The 27,362-nt window shown below is 42.8% G+C and overlaps 2 long non-coding RNA genes across 4 annotated transcripts in view; one reads left to right on the top strand and one right to left on the bottom strand.

The window, feature by feature from the left end:
• Positions 1–27,362, bottom strand: part of LOC309856288 — a 735,312-nt gene that overhangs the window by 395,021 nt on the left and 312,929 nt on the right. The gene's annotated exons all lie outside the window — the stretch shown is intronic.
• Positions 1–27,362, top strand: part of LOC309856286 — a 1,346,109-nt gene that overhangs the window by 1,006,380 nt on the left and 312,367 nt on the right. The gene's annotated exons all lie outside the window — the stretch shown is intronic.

The raw sequence follows: 27,362 nt of genomic DNA, 5'->3' as shown, positions 1-27,362 counted from the left end.
TGGTGTATGAGTCTGCCGTAGTTTCTTGGGTGTTGATAGAAGACGCAGACTAATGGTTCAGAAATAATATAGTTTATTATTCACAGCAATAGAGGTAGCCAGAATATTAACAGTATTTGTGTGTGTGTGTGTGTTTGTGTGTGTGTGTGTGTGTGTGTGTGTGTAGGGGTGGGAGTTATATATCAGTTCTGAGCCTCAGTTCCCACAAGAAGAATCAAAACAGAGGCAGAAAATATTTGCAAACACAACAGGTTAAGTTAAAAAAAAAAGATACTATTTCTGTCTTCCAAGTCTATTCAATACAACCATCTTCAAAGGATGGCCTAGAACAAATAATAAATGCAGAAATGTAAGCAACCAATTGAAAAGTGTCTCCCAAGAAACACACTTTGAGAGTCTTCATTTGACAAAAATACTATAGGATATTACATGGATCAGGTGCATTGAATACTGGAAGGTTAAAATTACAAGGGACCAAATATTTTTAAGCAGTTCTGGCATCCAGTAGAGTTCAAATAGGTTTTATAAGATTGAGGAAAGAAGCCATCAAAACCTGGGCCCAGGGGCACCTGGGTAGCTCAGTGGGTTAAGCCTCTGCCTTCGGCTCAGGCCATGATCTCAGGGTCCTGGGATTGAGCTCTGCATCAGGCTCTCTGTTCAGCAGAGAGCCTGCTTCCCCACCCCCTCTCTCTGCCTCTTTGCCTACTTGTGGTCTCTGTCTGTCAAATAAATAAATAAAATCTTAAAACAAAACAAAACAAAAATCATACTTTTTCCAAAAGTATGATTCTGATTCTAGTCTCTATGATGTTATCCCTTGAAGACAATGTCTCTAATTGTGTTGAATTAGTTTACTAAAGAGCATACCCCCATTTGTTGTAGGAGATGAAGAATATGCAAGAGGCAAAATGCCACATGGAAGCCACCTGGTCTTCAGTGGAATATAGTATCAGTTCCTTTGGGATGAATTTGTTCCACATTTGACTTCCCACTTAAGGGAAAATAAGAGTGCCTTCTAATAGATTTTAAATAGGAAATGACAACGAAAGCTTATACAAGATTATAAAATGGGAAATTTCATTTAGATAAGCAATCATTTCAAAGTCATCTTCTTAATATTACAGACTCTTCACATAATCATAATTTTATTTTGGTATTATATGGTAATTTCAAATATAGTAAATATAAAGAATTTACCTCTGTAATTATAGCGAGTCTGGTCGTAGTTTAATGGCAACAAATCTTCAATTTAGAAGTATGGTCTACCAATTATTAATACATTCGGAAATGGTGTGTCATCTTCACTCCACTTGTCTCACTAAAACAGTGAGCCAAAAAAAAGTAGGTCCAAGCTGTTTACTATGGTCAAAATGGGTTGCTTTTGCACTTGGTAAAGAAGCAGTCATATTTTGGAAGAAGAAACTGAGGCTATTAATATTTTCAACTTATTTTCAGAAAAGGAAAGAAAGGATAATCTAAGCTAAAGCCAAAATCTTACACAAGGTGGCAGGAGAAAGATCTTTTCCCAGATAAAGGGTTTTTCAACTTAACCATCTTAGGAGGAAGAAGAGATGAGACATTGTGGACTTGACTAACTTTTTTACACTGTTCAAAAAGTTTTCAAAATAATGTGTATTATTTTTCTTCTTTTAGTTGAGACAAAAACAAACAAACAAACAAAAAAAAACACTAATGAGCTTACTCTTAAAAGGAGGTAAACAAGAAACTAGCAAAGATTGAGTGTTAGGTATTGTCCCCCTCCTTTTTTTCTTTTTTTAATTATGTTATGTTAGTTACCATACAATACATCATTAGTTTTTGAAGTAGTGTTCCATGATTCATTGTTTGTGTAAAACACCCAGTGCCCCATGCAATATGTGCCCTCCTTAATACCCATCACCAGGCTCACCCATCCCCACATCCTTCTCATCTTTAAAACGCTCAGTTTGTTTCTTGGAGTCCATAGATTTTCATGTTTTATTTCCCCCTCCAATCCCCCCACTTCATTTTTCCTTTCCTTCTCCTAATGTCCTCCATGCTATTCCTTAGGTTCCACAAATAAGTGAAACCATATGATGATTGACTTTCACTGCTTGACTTATTTCACTTAACATAATCTCCTCCAGTCCCATCCATGCTGATGCAAAAGTTGGGTATTCATCCTTTCTGATGGCTGAGTGATATTCCATTGTATCCATAGATCACATCTTCTTGATCCTTTTGTCTGTTGAAGGGGATCTTGGCTCTTTCAACAGAATGGCTATTGTGGACATTGCTGCTATGAACACTGGGGTGAATATGGCCCTTCTTTCCAGTAAAATAGAGCTAGCCTATGACCCAGCAATTGCACTACTGAGTATTGACCTCAAAGATACAGATGCAGTGAAAAGAATTAGGTATTGTTAAAGCACAAATGCAGGGGATAGAAGTTATGGTACAGAAGAGGGAAGGGCAACCATATGGCAGAGTAGAATAAAGTAGCTCAGGAAGAAATTAGTCATATCCAGATATTGTAAGGCATGTGGGGTTGGCAGGGAGAGCATGAGAAATCATGAGAGAAGAGAGAGAAAATGGACCAGGCAGGAGAGGTTTATAACATTTTAACATCTAAGGTAAGCATATGCAAAGCAGAATAGGGAAAGAAATAAAAGTTTTTATAAGACTCAATACATAAGGAATAACGTGGAGGACACTGGGAGATGGAGAGAAGTGTGCTGGGGGAAATCGGAGGGAGAGACAAACCATGAGAGACTGTGGACTCTGAGAAACAAACTGAGGGTTTTGAAGAGGAGGGTGGCAGGTGGTTGGGTGAGCCCAGTGGTGGGTATTAAGGAGGGAATTTTTTACATGAAGCACTGGGTGTGGTGCATAAACAATGAATTTTGGATCCCTGAAAATAAACTAAAAGAAAAAAAAGACTGACTACAGACATGGACCACAGTGTAACACAGATATGGAACTCACTGTAATACCAGCCACTTCCCACCGACACACGCAGACTATGATAATAATAAATAATAATGCAATTAAGAAAATTGCCTGCCAAATAATTTTTCCTCTTTTTTATTTTTATGATTATTATTTTTATTTTATTTTTAAAGTTTTTATTTAAATTGTAATTAGTTAAAATAAGGTGAATATTAGTTTCAGGTGTACAATATAGTGATCAACACTGCCATACAATGGCTTAAATAAAAAAATGAAAAAAATTTTTTTAAAGATTTTATTTTTAAATGAAACCTCTACACCCAAGGTGGATTTCAAACATACAACCCCAAGATCAAGATTTACATATTTTACTGACTGTTCCAGCCAGGCACCCCAACAAATAAAAATTTTATAAAATTGTTGAGTTTGTGGGAGTCTCATTTGCTTAGTCAGTTAAGTGTCTGCCTTTGGCTCAGATCATGATCTCAAGAGTCCTGGGATCCAGCCCCATATTGCTCATGCTCTCTCTCTCTCTCTCTGGCTTTGCTCTTAAATAAATAAAAAAAATATTTTTTAAAAAATTGTTGAGTTTGTTTAACTAGTTTTAAACTAGTAGACAGAGATGAAGATAAAGTATGATGTCATGGCACGGAAAAATACAACTTACACGTTTTAAAAAAAAATGTGCAATGCAAGTTACCTCACTTCTTTTATCACCACACTGGGACTTTCCCTACTGAGTTGTTGTAATGTAAGGACCTATTTTATATTTTTATATTTTAGCAAGAGGCTTTCATTGAGGTTAACCCTTAAACTGTCCTTGCTCCCCTTCCCCCAGAGGATTCACTTAAAAACAAGTCCTGGAAATCAGCTCCAGGTAACAAAGCCCATATACAAGGGTGGGTCAGGCCAGGTGGAGACATCAATCAGCGGGAGGGGGGGCGGTGTTTGCATATTGTCTCCCTAGATACTAAGGAGTATATCCCACTCCTCTGCCCTTTGGGAACCTTTTTGGCACTAATCCTAATCAAGGTGTAATAGGCTGGGTCAAATGTCTATACTAGGGTAAATTGAACCTCAATTGGTCACCTAGCCTCACTGTGGAGTTTCCTGTGTGTGTTAAAATCTCATTGGTCACCTGTGCGTGGCTAGGCCTGACTGCATGGCCTTTGCCCTTAAAAGCTAGACTGTGAAACAGCAAAGGGTTGCCTTCTCTCATGAGAGGTGTGGCCCCGAACGTTCGAACGTTCGGTTAGATTCTTGATGCTTGGCATGAAATAAAGCTTTGCTTGACCTTTGCTTTACATCAGTCTCGCTCCTTTAATCATAGACCCATTATTGGCGCATAACAGTATTAATCTTAAAGTTATAAGTCTACAATGCATCCATCATCCATTCTACCCCTTAACATTCCCCTTTGGACAGAACCATGATCTAGAACAAGCCTTATTTTATAGTACCTTGTAGGAGATTTTTGCTGCTACCTATATTGCCTACTTTCCTCTCACCATTACCACGGAAATTGGGTCCACTGAAACAAAGGGGTAGTGTAAGAAATTAAGACTTCCATAAATCTCTTTAAATAATAAAGTATAAGATAGTGATACCTTTTTTTCTGCCACACAACCATTTCTTGCAAGAATAAGGTCATATAAGAGAATTTACAACACATGCTAGCATTATCCTACTGGACCCAGACCATTTGTATGTTTCTCTGTCTCTGAGAAATGTAGTTATTTACATGACTGAAACCTAAAAATTGTTTGATATGACTACTAATATCACCTACATTATTTTAAAGCCTGTTTAAGGCTTCTGTAATACATAGGCTTTGTAAACACTTATTAAGCATCTTGTATATATCAAACACTTTAAAAATCTCTGCTTTAAAAAAAAAACAAACTCTACCTCAATGGAACTTTGAGTCTGAAAAAGATACAGGCAATATACAAGGCAACAGATAGAATAATTACATATTTGATTATAAACTCTGAGGATGTCACCTTAAATTGATATGAAAATGATCAGAAGGATCTGGATTTCTTGTCAAAATTTTTTGCCTTAAAAAGAAATTGATATTTAGGGAAAGTTGTTACTGAAAGAGGTCCTGTGTCAACCAAAAATGTTAAACCATGATCTCGCTAAATTTTCCAGTTGTGATCATTGCTTTGTTTAGCTGTCTTCTATTAAGACTGAATTTAGTAATTCAGTCTCAGATTTCAGTAAGTCTTTTTTTTAAAGATTTTATTTATTTATTAGAGAGAGAGAGGGAGGGGCAGAGGGAGAGGAAGAACCAGACTCCTTGCTGAGCAGGCAGCTGATGCAGGACTGGATCCTAGTACCCTGGCATCATGACCTAAGCTGAAGGAAGACACTTAACCAACTGAGCCACCCAGGCACTCTAGACTGTAAACTTCTTAAAGGTAAAAAAGTTTATTCTTCTAGTAGTTCCACAGACATTTCTAACATCCATAAGAAAGCATGTACTGATGTAAAATGCCAGCAAATCAAATTATTTAAAAAAGAAAGAAAGAAAGAAAAGATATATCTGGATAAAGAGAAAAACAGAAAATCTAATAATACATTGAATTATTAGAGCAAAGAGTGGAGGAAGAGAAAATAAATATGAAATAGAGTTTTCCACTAAAAGAAAAAAATTGAATAAGGCAGGAGATTTAGAAAATTATTATGACAGACTTGAGAAAAAAATAAAATAGGAATTTTTAGAAAATAGCAATGAATGAAAAGGTCAATTGTTCCTACCTCTATAATATTAGCTGTTTGTTGTTGTTGTTGTTGCTAATTTACCTATTTAAGCTAATAAACAAAGAAAGGTTTCATTTAGGAATAAGGTTTCTATGTATATATATATATATTTTTCCCATTTAGGGATACGGTATATATATATATATATATATATGTATATATATATTTTTTAATTTTAATTGTTAGAAAATGTGTCACAGAAAGTGTTTAAACTTTAAGATACAGATGCAACATGTAACGAACTGCATTGTTTGAACGTCTAATTTGTAAATGCTGTTAGAGGAAACTTGGTGGAAATGTTCTTATGTGCTTGTGTTTCTGGAACTAAGTATATTTATTAATAAGGAATAGTCTAAAATTATGAAATGACCAGGAGTGGACAATTTTCCTAATCCTATCAGCTCTTTGCAGCTCTTTTATTAGCCCCCTTCAGGAATATCAGCTTTATTTATCTAATTAAATTTTATATTAATGTGCTTTTGACTTTTGGCCTTTCTCTTCCTTCTGTTCTTTTTTTTTCCCTAAATTACATGTTTCTGTTTAACAGCTACTATCAATTCTTTGATATGAATACTCAACATCAATTTACTAACTCCAGAGATGAAGGAGCATCAATATTTAGAAGTGAAGAATACAAAGCCTTGGGCATCTGGATGGCTCAGTCAGTTAAGCATCTGCCTTCAACTCAGGTGGTGATCCCAGGGTCGTGGGATGGAACCCCAGGTTGAACTTTCTGCTCAGCTGGGAGCCTACTTTTCCCTCTCCTTCTGCCTGCAGCTCCCTTTGCTTGCGTTCTCCCTCTCTTTGTCAACTAAATAAAATATAATAAAATAATATAAATAATACATTTATTTATTTATTAAAATGCAATTATTACACAATACATAATGTATTGCATAATTATAATAATGATTCAATAATTTATTAAATATTTATATTAAATATATTTATATTAAATATATCAATTTAAGTAAATAAATATTTTTAAAATTTAAAATATTTCAAATTTAGATTATTAAATATTAAATCATTAATTTAATAATATCTAAACATAATTAAATAAATTAATAATAAATAAATAAATAAATAAATAAATTTATTTATTAAAATGAATAAAATAATGTTGTCATTATCTGAGCATGTATTTTTAAATAGTCTAAAAAAAACCATCTAATAAAGTCTAAATACATTGAGTTCAGATATTTATACAAGTTAATCCAGACACTCAACCCACAGACAGTTTCAAAACATTTGTTTTTATCTACTACTCAAAATACGATTGTAATGTATTTATTTGTAACTTTGACATAGCAAGGAAACTTGGAGGAAAAGGAGACATTTTCTTTTAATATTTGAAAATTATTTTGTTGATTTAAAAAAAATAAAAACCTTAACACGTGAGCATTTCTTCTTAAATAACACTGTGAAGTTTCTGAGTCGCATTCTATTAAAAGTGCTGATAAAATGGCCTCAGTTACTCATTTAAATTATCAGCTGAATGAGTAACAAATGAAGTAGAGAGCTTTTTAATTATTTATGAATGTATTGCTTGTGGATGGAGTGCCACATAGAGTTACCTCTCTTTTTGGCTTTGTTTTGTGAGCAGCAGTGGAATCTATGAATGAGATTAAACATAAGGACATTCACAGAAATTCTTAATGAACTTCTGGGGAAGGGCAATAAGTGCAAGGAAAAACTGCAGCAAGACTAATTACAAATTTCAAGTGGTCATCGCTTAATTATAGAAGCTTTTAAGTTCAAGTAATATATCCTTTTCATGAGCCTATCATATTGTATTAATTACCACAAACTGCACTCTTGAACACTTATCTTTTCACATATTTCTTATTCTTAGTACTTAAAATTACCCTTATGATTGATAAGTAAATGGATTTTACAGACAATGCATTTATTTACATAAATAAATAATGCTTTTTATATATATAAAAAAAATTGAATATGTGTGTGTTCAATGATTTTTTTTCAAATTAACATCTTAATTCTACCACATTAGTTACAAATAGATATAGACTTTATAGATTCATCAAATATTTTATTCTCAAATTTATATGTCCTTTGTGAAGTAAATGAAACTGTATATATTAAATATAATCCTATCACATGTAACAGTTTCTAGTGCATCCAAGGACATACATAAGTCAGGTCCTACTCAAGGCATCACGGATAACTGGATTTAACTTTCTATCCTAGGAGTCTTCTGTATATTTCTGTGGCTTTTATACTACAATCAGGAGGAAGAATTCTTTTGCTAAAAGCTTCCAAATGACTATGTGAGTAGATTATTTGGAGACTAGTGATATAATATTATTGTTTAATATGTGAAGCATGATAAAATAAAATGCTATTGCCATATTTAATTTGTTCAGTAAAGCATTCATTTAGTTATCAAGCATTCACTTTCTTTTTTTAAAGATTTTATTTATTTATTTGACAGACAGATCACGAGTAGACAGAGAGGCAGGCAGAGAGAAAGGAAGGGAAGCAGGGTCCCTGAAGAGCAGAGAGCCTGATGTGGGGCTCTATCCCAGGACTCTGGGATCATGACCTGAGCAGAAGGCAGAGGCTTTAATGCACTGAGCCACCCAAGAGCCCCAAGCATTCATTTTCTTTATACAGAAGAGATAGAACAATATTACATAGTAGAAAATACAGTAAATAATCTAGAAACCTTGATCATGTTGTTTTGGCAATTTTAGAACATAAAATTAGCTAAAGCTCAAGTGCAAGTTATATTTGTATCATAGGAGGAAAAGTTAATTAAAAGTTTGTTTATTACCATAGTTTAACACTTCAACAAAATGATAACAAGTCCAAAATCAATGAATATATGAAGTATACAATAAAAACAATAATCTTGAGTGTATGTGACTCACTGTAGGTATTGATAGGCTAGAAATCAAAGGGGAAGTATCTATAGGGTTTGTTCAGTTCCATGCTCATCAGATTAATAGGCTTTCTCATATTGCTTCCTTCACCACATTAATTTGTTTAATGAAGTTTTCAAGAGTTAAAGACAGTGATAGGTTCATGGCTGGAGAGAAGGTACAGAATCTAAGATAGTTCACCAGTGCTTATTATTTAAGAGAAAGACAGCATGGGAGGTGAGGGGTATATCATGCATCCTGTTTTCACTCCCTTTGTGGAGCACCTACCCTGGAGGTCATGTATAATAACCAATAACCAAAAAACAATAAAAAAACCCAAACCTCCATGTGGAAGTGCCATCCCTGCCTGGAGATGAGTAGACTGCTCAAACAGATCCTGGGCAGGCATCTCAGCCCAGGCCTGTGCTGGGGAACCTGGTTCCTGGCTTTGGGTGCAATCAGGAAGCCAGCAAACTGACAGGAGAGTGCAGCCAGGGTTAACAGCACTGATGATCTTTTTGCAGCCAGGAGGCGGGTGGACACCGGCTCAGGGAGCCAGGCTAGGAGGCTGCCCAGCGCCAGCGCTGGCAAAGCTTGCAGCCCCCGGGGCTTCCCCCCGCGCCCCAGCCAGGGCGGGGCCTCAGGAGGGAGGGGGGCGGGGCGGCGCAGAGATGGGGCTTTGCTAATTGCCAAAGCAAAACGTGAGCTGGCGGAGGACTCAGGAGGGAGGGGGGCGGGGGCGGGTCGAGGGCGGCATGGAGAAGGAGCTTTGCTAATTGCGGAAGCTGGAAGTGAGCTCACAGAGGATGTGGCTGAGAGTCTGGGAGGAGGTGGAGGGGCTGGCTGAGGAGGGGCGGGCAGCGCCGTGGTGCTGTGCTGCGGCCCAGTCGGGACTGCAGGACCCACCGGACTCGCCGCCTGTGCGCTCTCGTGTGAGGCTCCGCTGTCCCGCTCCTGCTGCCTGATGCCCCTCCCCGCCCCAAGGCTTCTCCGGACCACCCTTTGCGCACAGGTAAAGTGACACCCCGCCGCGCCCTCACCTGGAGCAGAAAGCACAGACCGACCTGGGGGCGGAGAGGGAGGTTGTGGAGGCCCTGCCTCCCGCTAACCCCAGGGCACCGGGACCAACCCGGACGCTGCGCCAAACCCGGTCCGCATGGGGTCGGCTGGGGACAGCGCCTTGCGAGGTGCCCCCCGCCAGCGGGCGCGCTAGCCCCCATCTTTCCGCAGCCCCATGCGCCCGGGCTGAGGACCCCCTTCCCTCACCCGACGTGGCCCCGCTGCTTTTGTTCTGGCCTTGGGATCCCAGGTGGAAACTAGTCCCTCAGACCTCCCTGGCAGCAAGGAGGGCAGGGAGGGATTCTTGGTTTTCTGCCCTGGCTCCTCCTCTCTCCCCATTCACATGCCTTCTGGCTTCCCTTTCCACTCCTCATTGTCAGTTTTCTTAAATGGTTTTCTTCTGCATGTTGACCCAAAGAGCTATTTCATGAATGAATATACACGAAACTGAGTTGGAGCCCACCTGTGAGAGCCCACCTGTAGAGGCCTTTCATTAGAATGGTCTCTGGTTCTAGCTTCAGTTCAGAATACTGCATGTACCTGAGGACCGAGTCCAGATGTTTCTTGCATCTCTGACTTGAATTTGAAATCCTCCTCAGACTTCAGCTTCCAGGATTTCTCCAGTCCTTGCTCTCCCACTGTCTTGGTGGGGATCCGCCATGAGTGTTGAACACAGGAATGAATGAATGATATATAGCCCAGATGGCTGGGGCTTTGTCTTGTTTTGCTGAGGTTGGAAAGTCTTGGGAGAGACCCCCTGTATGCAGATACAGAGCTGCATATAATTGCTTAGATAAACGTGTTCCCTACTATATTGCTTGGGCATTGAACATTTCGCCCTTAACCTGTGGCTTGAGCAGTTAGGAGGAGACAATCTGAAGGTGAATCAGAAGATGGCTGAATCCACATGGTGGTGGTCTGAGTTTGGGAGATTTTCCTGGAGATTCAAACGAAAGATCTAAATTCTTCCAGTGGGGAGTGGTGAACATTTTATCGATGGGAGATGGAAAATAAATGGTCTGGTTAACCTTTCCCTCCCCCTCAAAACCCATTATTTGAAGACACAAAAAGGGAAGTGAAGGGAGAAATCCTCCCACTCCCATTCCCACTCACCTCCATAGCCACCTCCTCTTCCAAGAACCTAGCAGACAAGGTGCCAAGAAGTGTTAGGTACCAGCAGTGGTCTCAGATCTCATTCAAGGATCATGGTGAAAGGCATTCAAAGAGATTGTGGGGGCACAGGGATCCAATTAAGGGGGACAAGTTTAAGGTTTGCCTGGTCCCCTAAAAACTAATGGCACTAGAGAAGATGAGCTTTGGGAACTATAGCTTAATGGATACAATGTGTTAAAAGCTTCAGTGAGTCATGGTGGGAAGAGGCCATGAGGGCAGCAAACACAGTCTTAGATGATGTTATTAATAGCACTGCAGGCTCTAGATTTCCTGTGGTGGTGTTCTTGGCAAGACCAGCCCGGCCAAAGTGGATACTCTCAACCTGGAATAGAGGGTCTTGGAGATGCAAGCACGTGAGGTATGATGAGAGGGTAAAATGATAGGAGGTGTAATTTGAAAGGACTGACTCCTTGACTTTAAAAGGGAGAACCCAAATCTGTAGGTGAAATCTTTCTGGCTACAAAGAGGGCCAAGGCCTCCTAAGGCCAATGTCTCCTTGTCACTTGCAAAGATGTCGAAGAACATATTCAGACTTTTCAAAGATGTCCTCATATCATAGGTTCCCACTCTGGAATTCTATCAATAAGGTGAGAGTTCCTCTAGTTGAAAAAGAGATCTAAAAAGACTTCCCTTTCTCATGTAATTTCTGTAACCTCCAGGACACACCCACCTCCCCCTTCCAGCTCTGTAATGAAGCCACAGCTGGTGCCAATTTGTGGAACTCCTTAAAGGCTATTCTCCCTTATATACCCCCGGATCAAGTTCCCATGCTCCCTCACCTGATTTCCTGCACTCACCTCCCACCTGGTGTGTTCACACCTGCAAGTGCCTTTTACCAACCCCTTTGTCAAAAGGCAGCCAGAGTGACCTTTCAAAGACCTATCAGTTCCTGGCATTTGTCTCCATAGAAATCTGCACTGATCTTCTAACAAATTCTCAGTCCTCCAAAGGCACCCATAATCCTCCCATCAGTCTCTTCATACCCCTCCAACTGACTGATGCCTGTTCTGCCCCATCTCTCTGCCCTTCAACCACACTGCCTCCTTCTTCCTGTGGAGACCTCTCATGGCACCTGCCTCCAAGCACAGGTGATTCCCATTGATGGGAAGACCCTTTTCTCTCCCCCATCTCCCCACTCCTGTTACTCCCACTTATTCGTGAGCTCACAAGCCCCATGGTACACACTCTCCATGCAGCCTGCTCTCTCTTTTCTAGCACTGGCCTCCGTTTCTAGCTGTGGTTGTGTCATGGATGTCCCTCCCCAGCCAGCCTCCAAGCTCTCCTTCCCTTTAGCTCCAACACCTGACACAGTGCCTGGCACGTAGTAAGCCCTGGCTAGCTTCTAAGAGCCTCACTGAGGGACTGAAAGCATTTTAAAAATGTCACCACGTAATCTCCAAACTGTAGGCAGAAAAAGCTTTGCCTGGATTGACATTTTAGAGACGTATTCGTCAAGTTGGATGTGTTCACTGACTTTACCTTGTAAAATTTAAAAAAAAAAAAAAAAGGACCTCTGTATCGCTTCGGATCTAACGAAGGCGCATGTATACTACTAGACCACGTTATGAGCTTAATGGAAGGAGACAAGATGTTTTCGCTAAGCAAATGTATAAGACTGTTGAGGTCAAGTGGGAGGAAACAGTCCATTTGTTGGAGCATTGCTATCTTACTCTATCACAGCCACTCTTAAAAATCTGACACGGGGTGATTCAGAATTGTCTGTCGGAGATGAGTTAGATCTGGCTCATGTTCCTACAGACATGAAAACCAGAAAAGAAGAAGGAGGCTTTGAAAGCGTGGGTTGAGGAGGCCGTGTGGTTCACTACGATGAGCTAAGTGCCCAGGGCCACCAGCAGACATGCGGGCCTGTGTCCTTCCTTTGTTCTGGGGTCCCTCTTGCACCATGTGGTGAGGCTGGTGGCTGGGAGCAGCTCAGGACAGGACACGGTGGCATCTTACCTCTCCCACCCTCCTGTGGGCTCCATTGGGCTCCAGTAGGTCCCAAAGGACAGCCTGCCTTCCTTGCAAAGCCCAGTAGCACTGGGAGCAGAAACTGGGACCAAAGAGTGAGCACCCTGTTTGAGAAGCTGGACCAGCCAACTCTTCTTCAGATGGAGGGGGAGCCCTGGCATGCTGACTCCTCCCTTCTCCCTTTCCCCTTTCCTCTCTTCCTCCCTCTTTCCTTCCCCTCTCTCCTTCCCTGGTGGTGCCCTTTCCCAATGCCCACTTCATCCCTTTTCCTTTCTACATACCTGTCTTCTAGAGTTTCTTCTCTTTCCTCCCCATTACTTCCCTTCACCTGAATCTCCTCTTTGGTCCCTTTGTCCCTGCTCTCTGCTCCTCCTCCCCTTCCCTGGCCCCTGTTCAGCTCCATACTGAATGCAGGCAGAGCTGGACTAACATGCTCACTTGCTAGCTCAGCCACCCTCCAGAGAAGTCACTCTTCGGTGGCCACCTTCCTGACCCCCTGGTCGCTTCTCCACTTGTTCAGATATTGCTCTGAAGTCTGAGGAGGACAGAGCGGGGCTGCCACAGAAGAAGACCAGAGGAGAAACCAAAACATGTGTCCACAATGTCCCCAAGCACTGCTGCTCTGAGAGCTTTCGGAGTCCTCAACAGGGTTAGGATTTAGGGGCTTCTTCAGAACCGGGAGTGAAAACAACCATAGGTCAAAAGAAAAGCTATGGCCCCCACACAAAAATAATAATCACAAATGAAAACTATGTTATCTCTGAGTCCCAAAGTCGAAAAATTGCCTTGAATCTGTCACTAGAAAGCACCCAAGGCCTCACTCTCTGGGTTCTGGGTGCCCTGGGAATGGCAGGAGGCTCTGAAAAGCGCTTGGGGGTGCCAAACTATGGGGGCTAGCCTGCCCGCTGGCGGGGGGGGGCGGGGTTACCACCTATGGCACTGTCCTGGCCTGACCCCCTGCGGAAGGGGTGTGGCGCAGCATCCAGGGTGGTCCTGGTGCCCTGGGGTTGGTGGGAGGCTGGGCCCCAACCACCCCACGCCCCGCCCTTGGACCCCGTTTTCTGCTTCAGGTGAGGGCGCGTCACGGTGTCACTTTACCTGTGAGCAGAGGGTCCTCCAGAGAAGCCATGGGGTGGGGAGGGGCAGCAGGCAGCGGGATCTGGAACGGGACACCGTGGCCTCAGGGGCTAGGCTGCAGCGTGGGAGCGCAGGGGCAGCGAGTATGGTAGGTCCTGCAGTCTCGAATGGGCTGCAGCACAGCAGCCTGGCTCTGCGCGCCCCTCCTTCCCGCCTGGGTAATTAGCAAAGCCCCTTCTCCAGGCCGCCCAAACCGGACCCCGCTTCCCTCCCTCCTGAGTCCTCTGAGAGCTCACTTCCAGCTTTGGAAATTAGCAAGGACCCTTCACTGCGCCGGCCCCGCCCACTCACTCCTGAGGCCAGAGCCCAGTCTGGGGTGCGGGGCGAAGCCCTGGCATGCTGCCACATTGCCAGCGCCAGCGCTGGGCAGCCTCCTAGCCTGGCTCCCTGAGCGGGTGTCCACTGGCAGCCTGGCTGCGAAAAGATCATCAGTCCTAAACGCCGGCTGCACTCTTGGGTCAGTTTGCTGGCTTCCAGATTGTGCCCAAAGACAGGAACCAGCTTCCCCAGCACAGGCCTGGGCTGAGATGCCTGCCTGGGATCTGTCTGAGCAGTCTCCTCCACTCCAGGCAGGGATGGCACTTCGACCTGGATGTTTGGGTTTTTTGTTTGTTTTTTTGGTCATTGGTTATTACATGACCTCCAGGGTAAGTGCTCCACAAAGGGAGTGAAAACAGGACGCCATATATAAGCATACGGCCATTCTAGAAAAATAGCTTGGGGTTCTCCTGGAAACGCTGCATTGGTCCTTGCACTATGGTTTAATAGAAAAGGGATTATGCACCAAGTTACTTAAATGAGCATAGGTTGAAATCGTTTACTGAGAGTAAATATTTTAAATAGTTATATTTTAAATAAATCTATCATCAATCATAAATCTATTACACGAAGATTACAGGCAATTTAAAAGCAAGAGCCCTCTCTTCAGGGTTTTAAATAATCCCTGTCTGTCTTGGCACATGAGAATGCAAAGATAGGAAATGGTTTGTAAAAGATCATATAATAGCTTTTACTAATTCTATTTATTTGACAGACAGAGATCACAAGTAGGCAGAGAGGCAGGCAGAGAGAAAGATGGGGAAGCAGGCTCCCCGCCAAGCAGAGAGCCTGATTAATGGCTTGATGCCAGGACCCTGAGATCATGACCTGAGCCCAAGGCAGAGGCTTAACACACGGAGCCACCCAGGCGCCCCCAGATGAAATACATTTCTGAATTAGAAACTTCAGATAGAATTTTTTTGTCCATGATGACAAGTGAAGAAAATGTGTCATCCCTAAACCTAACCTTAACCCCTACCAACGCTGAAACCTAAGCTGACCTTAAAGCCCAAACTAGAACCCTGAATCCCAAACCTGGAATGGAACCCAAAGCCTGTACCTGAGCCCTGGATCCAAGCCCTGAACCACAAACCCAAACCCTAAACCAGACCTCCAAGTCATGAAACCTGAACACAAATCTCAGCATGAAGTCAAACCCCAAATTTGACCTTGAACTTTATCCCATAAGCCCTGAGTCTTAAAGCCTAAATCATAAACTTAAATCCCTAAACTATAACTCTGATCCCTTGTTCTTCACTCTAAATCCTCACCCTAACACTAAACCCAAAGTCTGATCTAGAACTCTGACTAAAACCTGAACCTGAACCCAAATTCAAACCCTTCACCACACTTTGCTTATGCACTTGCCATTGATGGATATTTGCAGTTTCTACCTCTTGATTCTTGTGAACATTGTTTGGGTCGGGGGCTAGGGTTAGGGTCTTGGATTAGGGTAGGGTCCAAGCTTGAGACCAAGTTGAGGTCAGAGTGTGGGTCTGCATCAGGGCCATGTTCAGTGACACTGTTTGGGTCAAGGACTGTTGTAATTCCACATTGTTTCCAATTCATTGTTCCTTAGCTATTTGGGGGGAAGTTGGGGGGTATTGGGCTCCATGCAGCTTGAAGTTCCGGAATGAAATGGCGTCAGCTGGACCCTGGGAGGGAGCAGGACCTTCCACTGAAGGGTGAGCTCCCACAGTCCTGCACTGCCTTCCACCGCCTGCAGAGGGCGCCAGACACCAGCTCTGCCCTGTGCCCAGGCTGCAAAGCCACAGCTTGGACCAGAGCCCCGCCTCTTCAGGACCAACTGTGGAGACTTCTGGAGAATGTGGGGCGCCTCCCACCCTGAGAGGACAAGCTGAAGAGGGTGTGGCTCTGCATCCACACTGACCGGACCCGTTGTGGAGGACGCGACCACACTGCCAGCAGTCCAACCTCCTAAGGACCAGATGCTGGAGGAGATGAGGAGAAGCCACCTGAGTGGACTGACAAGGGGTTCGTGGTCTCAGGACCCCACAGAGAAAGGGCGCCCTGTGTAGACACTGGGGCTTCCGTCGTTTTGTGTGAGGAGACGTGGCCTCCTGCTGTGCTGTGCGCGGGGCTGTGGGGTCCCCCCTTTCTGGGCTCGGGTGCTCCTCGGTCCTCGTCTGTGTTTGTGTGCTCGCGGATTCTGTTCCTGGGGCTCCTCAGATGGTCTGCAGTCAGGGAGCGTCCGCCTGCTTCGGTGCTTGTGCTCTCCCCAACTCAGCCCTGCGGGGTCCTTCCTGTGTCCACACCCACTCCAGGCTTGTGCTGAGTCCGGAAATTCTGGAGCCAGAGTGAGGACTCTGTAGCCGGTTTTGGGGAGAGTAGGTATTTTCCCAGTGTGGGTTCTTCCCTGATACAGTGCCTCCCCATCTCCGTGTGTACCCCTCCCTGTCTGTCATCATTGTTGCAGGGCTGTCAGAGGACAGGTCTGTCACCTTCTTGGTTCAGGGTCTCCCAGGTATCTTGCTGTCTTTTATGCAGGTGTAAATGAGATCGCTCTCCATAGTCTCTTTCTGATGGTTCCTTCGGAGCACGTAGGAGTGCCACTAATTTCTGCATATTGATTTTGTTCCTTGCAAGTTCTTGAATTTATTAGTTCGATTGGCCTTAAACTCAATCTGCCAGTTATTTGACCAGCAGCATGGGTTTAATTGGGAAGAGAAGAGAATGGCAGTCTGGGCTGAGCAAGCTAAGGTCCCATCACAGGCAAGTGCGAGAAACAAAGGAGAGAAACATTATTTCATGGAGGAGGAAGAAGTTGGGAAGGGTGCTTGAAGGAAAGTCCCTTGGAGAAAGGCAGGGTGATGGAGAATTCTCACCAGCTGAGCTGCAAAGCTCCTACAAAAAGTCAGGAGATGAACCTCCAGATTCCCTTTTGGGGCCTGGAATTGGTGAGTCTCTCCTGTGGGGGATAGCAGTGTGGGGTCTGTAATGGGCACTGAGCACCAGGCGCCCCATTCCAGCCTCCCCTTCTGGCTTCCCCCGTCCACTTTACTGGGGCTTCCCTTCCTGCTTTGGACAGTTCTAACCAGCTTGTGGTGGAACGTTGTGGAAAAACTGAAATTCCAAATCCACTGCTTCTACTGCACCTGAGATACAGGGGCCCATGATTTAATCCTCCCATGAGTCTCTTGCTAACATGTGTTCTCTCCATGTTGGGTGACCTGGATTTGGGAGGGCTTGGCCTCCATCCCAAAGTCTGATGTTCTCTCTGCTTCCGTGTCGTCGTGCTAACATGGATGTTTGGAGGAGTCATTTCCTCTGCGGTGATTTCAAAGTGCAGTCAGCTTGTTATAGCAGCACAAATACGTGCTGTCTCCACACTAAGATTCCCCAGCCGTCATTTCTTTACCATGTTTGCCACTTCACACGGGATGCTTCAGTGTGTTTGATCCCACACCAGGACAATGTCCTGCAGAACCACCACATAACCTGAAATGAGGACATCATTACAGAACCCATCCAAGGGTTAGTGTTAGGAACCAGGGACATGGCAGGACTGATCTGAAGACCCCATGGAGAGCTGTCTCGGTGGCTGAGTTGACAGTGGAGGTGAGGGTGAGTGTCTTGCTCTGGCTTTGTGTCCAGGAGTCAGCTCTGTGTGGGTGTGTCCTCAGCTAGGCATGCAGATTTCTGCTCCTCTGAATCCTTTCCGGAGTTCCAAATGGCACAGTTTCCTTCTGGGCGGCAGGCTGAGTCCTCTGGGATTGCCCATGTGTCCCCAAATTGTAGGGCACCTACTGCAAGGCCTTTGGGGTCAGAATCCTGAGAACTAAACCAAAGGTTATGGTTAGGGCCCACCACATGGCAGGCCCGATCTGCCAGCACTCTGTCCATCTTTCTGGGGGAGGGGGCAGTCGAGGGATTTGTTCAGGGTGAGTGTCAAGCTCCAGGTTTGCATCCAGTGGCCTGCTGAATATGGGGGTGTCCAGAGGTAGGAATGCAGATTTCAGTTCCTCTGAATCCTTTCTGGAGTTCCAAATGGCATGGTTCCTTTCAGGGTGGCAGGGTGAGTCCTATGGTGTTCCTCACTGTCCCCAATCTCTGAGGCTTCGGAGCCAGGCCGTCGGGGACAGACCTCTCAGGACAGAATCTAGGCTTAAGAGTTTGTGCCTATGGGCATGGCTGCACTGATCTGAAAGCACTGTGGTGAGGATCACAGGGGTCTGAGTTGAGAGCATGGTTCAGGATCAGTATCAAGGTCTGGGTTTGTGTCCAGTGGACCGCTGAATGTGGGGGTGGTCTCAGATGTCCAAGACGATTTCCCCTACTCTGAACCCTTTCCAGCATTCCAAATAGCCTGGTTTCCTTCTGGGTGGCAAGCTGAAATCTCTGGGATTTCTCAGGTCTTGCCATTGCCCTTGCAAGGGCAAGATACTTTTTACAGTAAAAGAATTCACCAGATGAGCTGAACAGCAAAAAAGACACAGCTCAAGAGTTAATCAGTGAACAGGAATATCATGCCAAAAACTTCTTTGATAACACACTACAGAGCAAGGGAAGATAGGAGAGAAAGCTGAGATATAAAGGACAAACCCTCCAACTTTCCAACATCATTCCCTACTTGTTTATTTCCATTGCTGTCAGCTTCTTCCCAGTCAAAAATAAGTCACCTGAGCCAGCCTTTTTTCTTCCTGAGATTGGGGCACTGCAAAGCCCACCAGAGGGGCCAAGGGCACCCCTGTACCTGCTGAGCTGAGCCCATTTGTACCTCAACCGTGAGAAGGTACCAGCCTGTCCCCCTGGTGCTCCATGGTCTGTGGCATTCCTTCCTTCTGGACCCTGCTTTGCTGCTCTTTTTTCGCTAACCCTGGTCTCAAACTAGGGATTGCTCCTGGAAGAGGAACTCAGGGAGATGAGGCTCAGGAGGGTCTCCCTGCCTGGAATCTTCGTGTGAGGAGTGCACAGCCAACAGATTTTGCCCAGGGACTTGCAAAATGCAGAGAGGCAGATTTCTTTTCTCTCTTTCTCTCTCTCTCTCTAGCCTCATACTAACCAGGAGTTCTTAGAACTTTCTTCAGTGACTTCTAGGTGTAGCTTGGCCACTTTTTCACAGAAAGGCCACTTGAGCATGATGAAACACACGTATAAGCAATTACTTTTAAAAAAATAAAAAGAATAAGCCAATGCACACAGACCTTTGACAGCAGCACAGGACGCTCAAGGGACCAGAGTCCCTACCTTGGGCAATAGTGGTAGAGGCCGGGTTCTGCCATGCAGGTATCTAGACCTTTGGCAGTTTCCACGATTGCAAATCCAGACATGCAGAATCCTGAGGGACAACCTACTAACTGCAAAAGAGCAAAAAATCATCAGGATTCAGAGAGTGGAAATCCATTTGTACTGGAAAAGAAAGAAGTAGGCTTGCTGTGAATCCAGCAGGGAGGACAGGCATAGATAAAGGCTGGTGTATGGGTCACGGAAACTATTGTTTCTCAAGGGTCCTGCTGTCTCTGTAAAATGCTATGAGGACTGTCTCTTGGGGACCTCCTGCTTTCCTACCAGTGACACCCCCAGATTCTGCTTTGCTAGTCCCATGGATTCCTGGGGATACCCAGTTGATAAGCTACGCTGTCCTCATGACAACACTTGCTAATGGACTGAATGTTTGTGTCTTGTCCCAATTCAGATGTTGAAGCCCTGACCCTCAAGGAGTGCCATCAGGAGGTATGGGCTTTGAGAGGTGGTGAGGTCATGAGATTGGAACACTTGTGAATGAGATAAAAGCACTTCTGAGAAACGACCTGAGAGATTGTTCTGCCAGCTGTCATCCATGCAAGTCTACAACAGAAATATGGGCATTTATAGATAATGAAGCAGTCTCTTGCTAGATATCAGATCTCCCAGGATCTTGCTTTTGGACTTCTCAGTCTCTAGAACTGCAAGGAATAGTACATGTTTTGCTGTTTCAGCCACCCAGTCTGTCATCATTTGTTGCAGCAACTTGAACTGAATAAAGCAGAGCCCAAGTCCTGGTTAATCCCTGCTTCTACTCATTTCCCCTCAGAAAGAGCTTCTAATCCAGAACTGACCTCTGCTTTCCATACACGTGCTTCAGACTCCTTCTGTGAGAGCCCAGACTTTGTAAAAGACTCCTCCCTCATGGCAACCAGCATTCTGTGACTCCTGAGGACTGTCCTCCCTGACTGTATTGAGTCAATCAAACTGATTTTGATTCTGGAGTCCCAGGATCAAGGACTGCATCAGGCTCCCAGCTTCATGGGGAGTCCGCTTCTCCCTCTGACCTTCTCCCCTCTCATGCTCTCTCTCTCACTCTCTCTCTCTCTCTCAAATAAATAAATAAAAATCTTTTAAAAATCTGATTTTAACAGACCATAAGCTTGTTCTTGCTGGTCTTTGGAAGATTAGGCATTAGCCCTTCGGAGAAAGTTCTGAATGGCTGCTTCATGAAGGGGTGAACTGTGTCCCCAAAGTCTCTTTTTGCTGCCTTCTAATCACAGATGCTGAGACAAATCCTCCCAGGTGCTGGTTTTTCAAAGCACTTAATGCTTTGGCTTTGAAGTTCCTCACCTGACAGTTCTGCTTTAATCAGTTTGTGACAAAACAGCCAATTGGTGGTGGATGCAAAGTGCACTGATAAAGTTAAATGCCTAGAAGTAAAATGGCTATTTGTGTAACTGCAACATATTTTGCATTTAAAAAAATTTTCAAACTATTTTCCAAAGTGGTTGTATCATGATATATGCCAACAACAGTTTAGATTTTTTGTTGCTTCTCAATCTAGCTCAGACCAAGTACAATTAGCCTTTATAATTTTAGCCATTCTAATAGATACGTAAGCATGTCTCATTATGATTTTAATTTGTATTTCTTTAATGTCTAAATTTTGAGAAATTTGTCATGTGCCTCTAAGCCATCCATATACTTTTGGTGACATGTCTCTTCCATTATTTCCTTCACATGTAAAATTGGATACTCTGTTTGGTTATTAGTAAGGTTTTTTATTTTTATTCATTTTTTAATAATCAGAGTAGATATCCATTATCAGATATGTAATTTGGAAATCGCTTGTCCATCTTTACAGTTTCTCAATGGAGCTTTGATAGCTGTGTCTTTCAAGAAATATGCTACTTCTTTCCTGGTACACGGAGGTATGACTACAACATTATCAATGTTGACCTTTGCAAAGAAAATCATGGCTTAAGATATATGTAGTCTGCAGTTGTTGGGAGTGTTCACCATCCTTGCCTCTAACTCATCTCTCACTGCCCACACATTCAGATATGGGGGAATATTGATTGACAAAATATTAATTGCCAAATAACACTAGTTGGAGAATAAGAAAAATGCAGGCACCTGATTATATAATATTACATAAATAAAATATGTTTTTATAAGTGCTATTAGAAGTAAATTCCTCAATACTTGAATCACACAGAATGATGGAATCCTAGATTTTTTTTCTTGTATTTAGTAAGAAAATGATCATGCCTCAAGTATATTAAAATGGAATAGGGAAAATTAAAAATTGTTTTAAGATGATTTGCGTGTGTTGTGCATATATGAGAGAGAAAATGAGAGAGAAAGATAAAGAGAAAGAGAAAGGGAAAGACAGAGAGGTGGCTGCAGTGAATTGATGAGTTGGAGGAGAGATTTTAAAGTTTTGTCTTTTGCTTTCTATATTTCTTTTTCCTTAGGTTCAAGAGAACAATCAGTAATATCTCAGAAGCCTGCTGGTAACATCAGCAGAAAGAATTAGAGGTTCCCAGAAAATTTAAGATGACATATAGTTTTCCTGACATAAGAAAATCATTTTTTGTCCCCAGCTATTTTCAATGATCTATACCCCACCTGTGTACTCTCCCAAGCACACTTCTTCCAAAACTTCCTGGGAGGTTCTTAAAAAGAAATGCAAAAACCTCACTCCTTAAGGATTTTGAGGGAACAAGGCAATGGGAAAACTAACAGTCACCACCAGACCAGGAAATAGCCTAAGCTATTGAGACAATAAATCAGTGGTAAAACTCCTAGTGCTATTTCAAAAGCAATCAAGGCCTTTCATTCCTTGTCCCAGAAAATAAGCCCAAGACCCCATCTAGTTTATATCTGCTCTTGAAGCCTGCAGAGTTCCTTTCCCTTGTCTAACAGTTACCTCTGCTTTATTCTAACGTTGACGTTTCTGCCCTCGGTGGAATACAAGCTTCATTCAGGTGAACATGCAATACATATTGCACAAATACATATGTGGATGTGCATGCATCCACAACCTTATGACCAACCATACACGGGATAATAAAACTCTCCCTTCTGAGTATTCATCTTAAATACTAAATAAAAATCTCTCTCCTGTTCAAACAGTCAAGGCTTTGGAACTTATTCCCTGTGATCTCCTTGTATGTTGTAAACAAAGATTCCTTTGTTTGACAACTCCACCTGTTTCTGTGATTCACCAAAGACTGACCTCAGTTAGTTCAGTTGCTGTAATGGCTTTCACTACTCTGATTCTACCTCTGCAAGTCTCCAAATTTAACTATTTTTTCTCCCAATTCCGCATGTTCTTGGCTTTAAACTGCAACTCTGAAGAGAAGATTTGCTTGTTTAAAAAAAAAATCAAGAAAAGGGAGTTGTAGTCAACATTGTTACTTTGAACTTCCTGCCCTAAGGGGCTCTCCTGTTCTTTCTCTTTGACTTCCTGGACTAAAACGACAGAAATTTGGCAATACATCACTCCCCAATCCAGATTACTGCCAGAACAGTTTATACTCTTAGAAAAATATTAGTTTAAAAGAGCACATAATTAAATACTTAAGCATGTAGTGTAATATAGTGGTTTACAAGAAATATATTTTGGTCATCTGAATATTTGGTTTTCAGCCATGGCTACTGACTCACAGCTCCTAAAACTCTTGGGATTTCCTGTGATAAGGGTGAGAGAGGTGTGTTTTGTTATGTTAATGAAGTGACCTTCAGACCTCACTCAAGGCAAGGGCTGTTTGCCTGAAGGACCAACCACTTGGTGAAAGCCTTCACAACTTTTTGCCCAACGTGCCTCCCCTTCCTCCCAATACAGGATTATCTGGGGAGGGAAGAGGATCTGGAGATTAGATCAGCAAATGACAATGATTTAGTCAGTCATGACTATGTCATGAAGCCTCCACAGAAAACCTGAAAGGACTGGGTTCAGAAAGCTTTTAGTTTGTTAAATGTATGAAAAGGCAGGAAGAGTGGCAGTCTTACAGAAGGTAATAGAAGCTCTGTGCCCATTCTCCATACCTTGCCCTGTGCACTTCTTTATCTATCTATTGATTTAAATCTTCTATTATATCTTTTAATAAGCTGGCAAACATAAAGTAAGTATTTTTCTGAGTTTTGTGAGTCCCTGTAGCAAATTAAAAGAACGTAAGAAGTAGGCCACTGGGACCTCCAACCTGTAGTTGCTCAGTCACAAGCACAGGTAATAACCTGGGGCCTACAGTGAGACTGGCATCTGAGGTGGGGTTGGAGATAGTCTTGGAGGACTGATCCATTAACTGATGAAATCTTACACTATATTCAGGTAGATAGTGTCAGAATTTAGTTGAATTCTTGGAGATCCTGCTGTTGTCTGAAAATTATTTGGCATTGTTGGTATGATGTCCTAAAGCCCAAAAAGATATAGCTACCTCAAAATAAGAATACGGTTGACAGCTTATATATAATAAGTGAGTATTTCAGGGATTTAAAATATACCCAATAAATAATGTAAGGAAATAAGGAAAGACTTTGAAATAAAAACAAGAATAAGAACCTAGTGGTACTAATAGATTAAATATATGTAATCTAGTTGAATTAAGAATACAATGGATAGAATACGTAATGGATTCAATAGAGATAAGAAGTCACTTAAGGATATAGTCATCTGGATACCAGCAAAGCATTAAAATTATCAATATAAAAGAGGTGTAAGATGTAGGTGATGTGTGTGGAACAAAAGCTAGAGAAGAAATTAGATTTCCTTACTACTCATAGCCTGTTGACAAGTCCTTGAAGCTCCTCTGGGGACTCAGCTGCTTCCATGTGGACACATCCACTCAGGGCAAAAAGCATTCTTAGTCCACCCCCCAGGATACTGAAAATCTACTTTCACATGTAAAAATTACTTTGGAAACTTCTTTATCTCTACTCCCCACCCCTGCCCTCAAGATATACATTGGCAATCATCTCCCAAGCATATACCCACTGATACACATCAGAAGAGTCTCTTCCCTGAGTTTTTACTAAATAGTAATAAATGACCTTTCCCTAACAATAGCTAGCCCCCTCAAGGTCCTGGAAACCTTGTTTATAAAATACCTTGGAGGCTTGTGCTATCCCTAACCTCCTCCCAAATTGAAAGTATATAATCAGCCACTCTTCATGACCCTCTCTCTCTACTCCAAATAAATAAATAAATATTTTTAAATAAAATAAAATAAATGACTTTTTTTAAATGGAAGAAGAAAAAGGAAAGAAATATTTGAATATTAATGTACATCTATTTCTCAAGCATAAATAGTCAAGACACTGGATTAAAACTTACATACAAGAAAAGAAAGAAAATATTCATAACTATAGTTGACTCTATGAATCCCAAACTAGGGCATACATACCAAAGACACACACAAAAAAATCACAAGTGTTAGAGAGAAAAAAAATAATTCATTAATAAAGAAACAAGAATCAGACTGACAGAAATTTTTTAATAACATCAGATATAAAAAAGAATGAAGTAATAGCTTTATATCTTGAAAAAAAAATCGCAAATGGAAACATTTAGATCCTTATAAAATGTCATTGGCATAGGAAGGCATAATAAAAAAAATATTTTCAGGAATACAGACCACAGATAATTTGCCTTAATTTGTGTAGGCAGCACTTAAATACTAATATCATTTTAACAGTTAAAATATACTCTATGATCTTTGAGGTTGGGGAAAAGAGGATGACCAAGTCATCTTGAGATAATTCAGTTTTATGAAAAACGTAAAAAGATCAAAAAAAAGACTTGTAGAAAAGAGAGATAAAACATATGCATAATAAAAATAAATAAATAAATAAACAGCTGGAGTGCCTGGGTGACTTAGTCGGTTCAAGTGTCTGCCTTCAGCTCAGGTGATGATCCCAGGGTCCTGGTATTGAGCCCTGCATCAGGCTCCCTGCTCAGTGGAGAGTCTGCTTCTCCTTCCCATTGAGAAAAAAAATTTGACTTATTTATTTGAGAGAGATAATCTTTAAATTTTACTTATTTATTTGAGAGAGAGTGAGAAAAGAAAAACATGCACACAGCAGAGGGAATAACAGAGGGAGAGGGAGAAGCACGCCACTGAGCAGGGAACCCCCTGCGGGGCTCTATCCCAGGACCCGGGTATTATGACCTGAGCTATAGGTAGACACTTAACTCAGGTACCCCAATAAATACAATCTTTTAAAAAAAAATTAATAATAAAAATAAATAATATTTCAGATAGTATGATTTTTTTACTGTAAGACTTGGTATAAAAACAGGATGACATACTTGTCTAATTATAGCAAAAGACTTTGATAAGTTTAGATGCAGTAGTACATAAAAAATTTAACTTCTTTCATTAACTGATAATTTAATTAGATTAAATTAAGAGACATCAAAATTTAGAGAATCTAATAGTCCTGATCTATTAATAAATGTAGCCATCCTGACCCCAAAACAAGAGTCTTCAGTAAGTATATAAGCATAAGTTGAACATTTACACAAACAGGCCATTATTTGCTACAACTTAGCACCTGGCCAGGTTTATTTTTTTACAAACAGGCCATTATTTAGGCCAGAAGTATATGCCAATAAATTCCTAGAGTTAAATATCAGGCTATATTTTCCAAGAATAAGGCGATAAAATTAGAAAACAATGACCAAAATATTAAATTCATATAATTGGAAGTTAACTTCATACCTAAAAAGAAATAATACAGCTAATTCAGAAATTTTTAGAATTACAGTACTTTGGTAATATCAACTCTCAAAATGAGTGACGGACAGGTGGGGCTAGCAAGAGACTCCTGGGAAGATTAAATCATGGGCCCCTGTATCTCAGGTGCAGTAGAAGCAGTGGATTTGGAATTTCAGTTTTTCCACAACGTTCCACCACAAGCTGGTTAGAACTGTGCAAAAGCAGGAAGGGAAGCCCCAGTAAAGTGGACTGGGGATGCCAGAAGGGGAGTCTGGAAGGGGGCGCCTGGTGCTCAGTGCCCATTACAGACATTTACACCTGCATCCAAGATAGCAAGATACCCGGGAGGCCCCTGAACCAAGAAAGTGACAGCCCTGCAACAATGATGACAGACAGGGAGGGGTACACATGGAGATGGGGAGGCACTGTGCTCAGGGAAGTACCCACACTGGGAAAATACCTACTCTCCCCAAAACCGGCTACAGAGTCCTCACTCTGGCTCCAGAATTTCCAGACTCAGCACAAGCCTGGAGTGGGTGTGGACACAGGAAGGACCCCGCAGGGCTGAGTTGGGGAGAGCACAAGCACCGAAGCAGGCGGACGCTCCCTGACTGCAGACCATCTGAGGAGCCCCAGGAACGGAATCCGCGAGCACACAAACACAGACGAGGACCGAGGAGCACCCGAGCCCAGAAAGGGGGGACCCCACAGCCCCGCGCACAGCACAGCAGGAGGCCACGTCTCCTCACACAAAACGACGGAAGCCCCAGTGTCTACACAGGGCGCCCTTTCTCTGTGGGGTCCTGAGACCACAAACCCCTTGACAGTCCACTCAGGGACTTCTCCTCACCTCCTCCAGCGTCTGGTCCTTAGGAGGTTGGACTGCTGGCAGTGTGGTCGCGTCCTCCACAACGGGTCCGGTCAGTGTGGATGCAGAGCCACACCCTCCTCAGCTTGTCCTGTCAGGGTGGGAGGCGCCCCACATTCTCCAGAAGTCTCCACAGTGCATTCTGAAAAGGCAGGGCTCAGGTCCCAGCTGTGGCTGTGCAGCCTGGGCTCAGGGCGGGAGCTGGGGTCTGGCGCCCTCTTCAGGCGGTGGAAGGCAGTGCAGGACTGTGGAAGCTCACCCTTCAGTGGAAGGTCCTGCTCCCTCCTGGGGTCCAGTTTACACCATTTCATTCCGGAACTTCAAGCT

This window comes from Mustela nivalis (genome assembly GCF_964662115.1).
Source record: "Mustela nivalis genome assembly, chromosome: X".
Taxonomy (NCBI): Eukaryota; Metazoa; Chordata; class Mammalia; order Carnivora; family Mustelidae; genus Mustela; species Mustela nivalis.
Note: the sequence above shows the minus strand (reverse complement) of the source record. Positions and strands in the feature narration are given on the sequence as shown.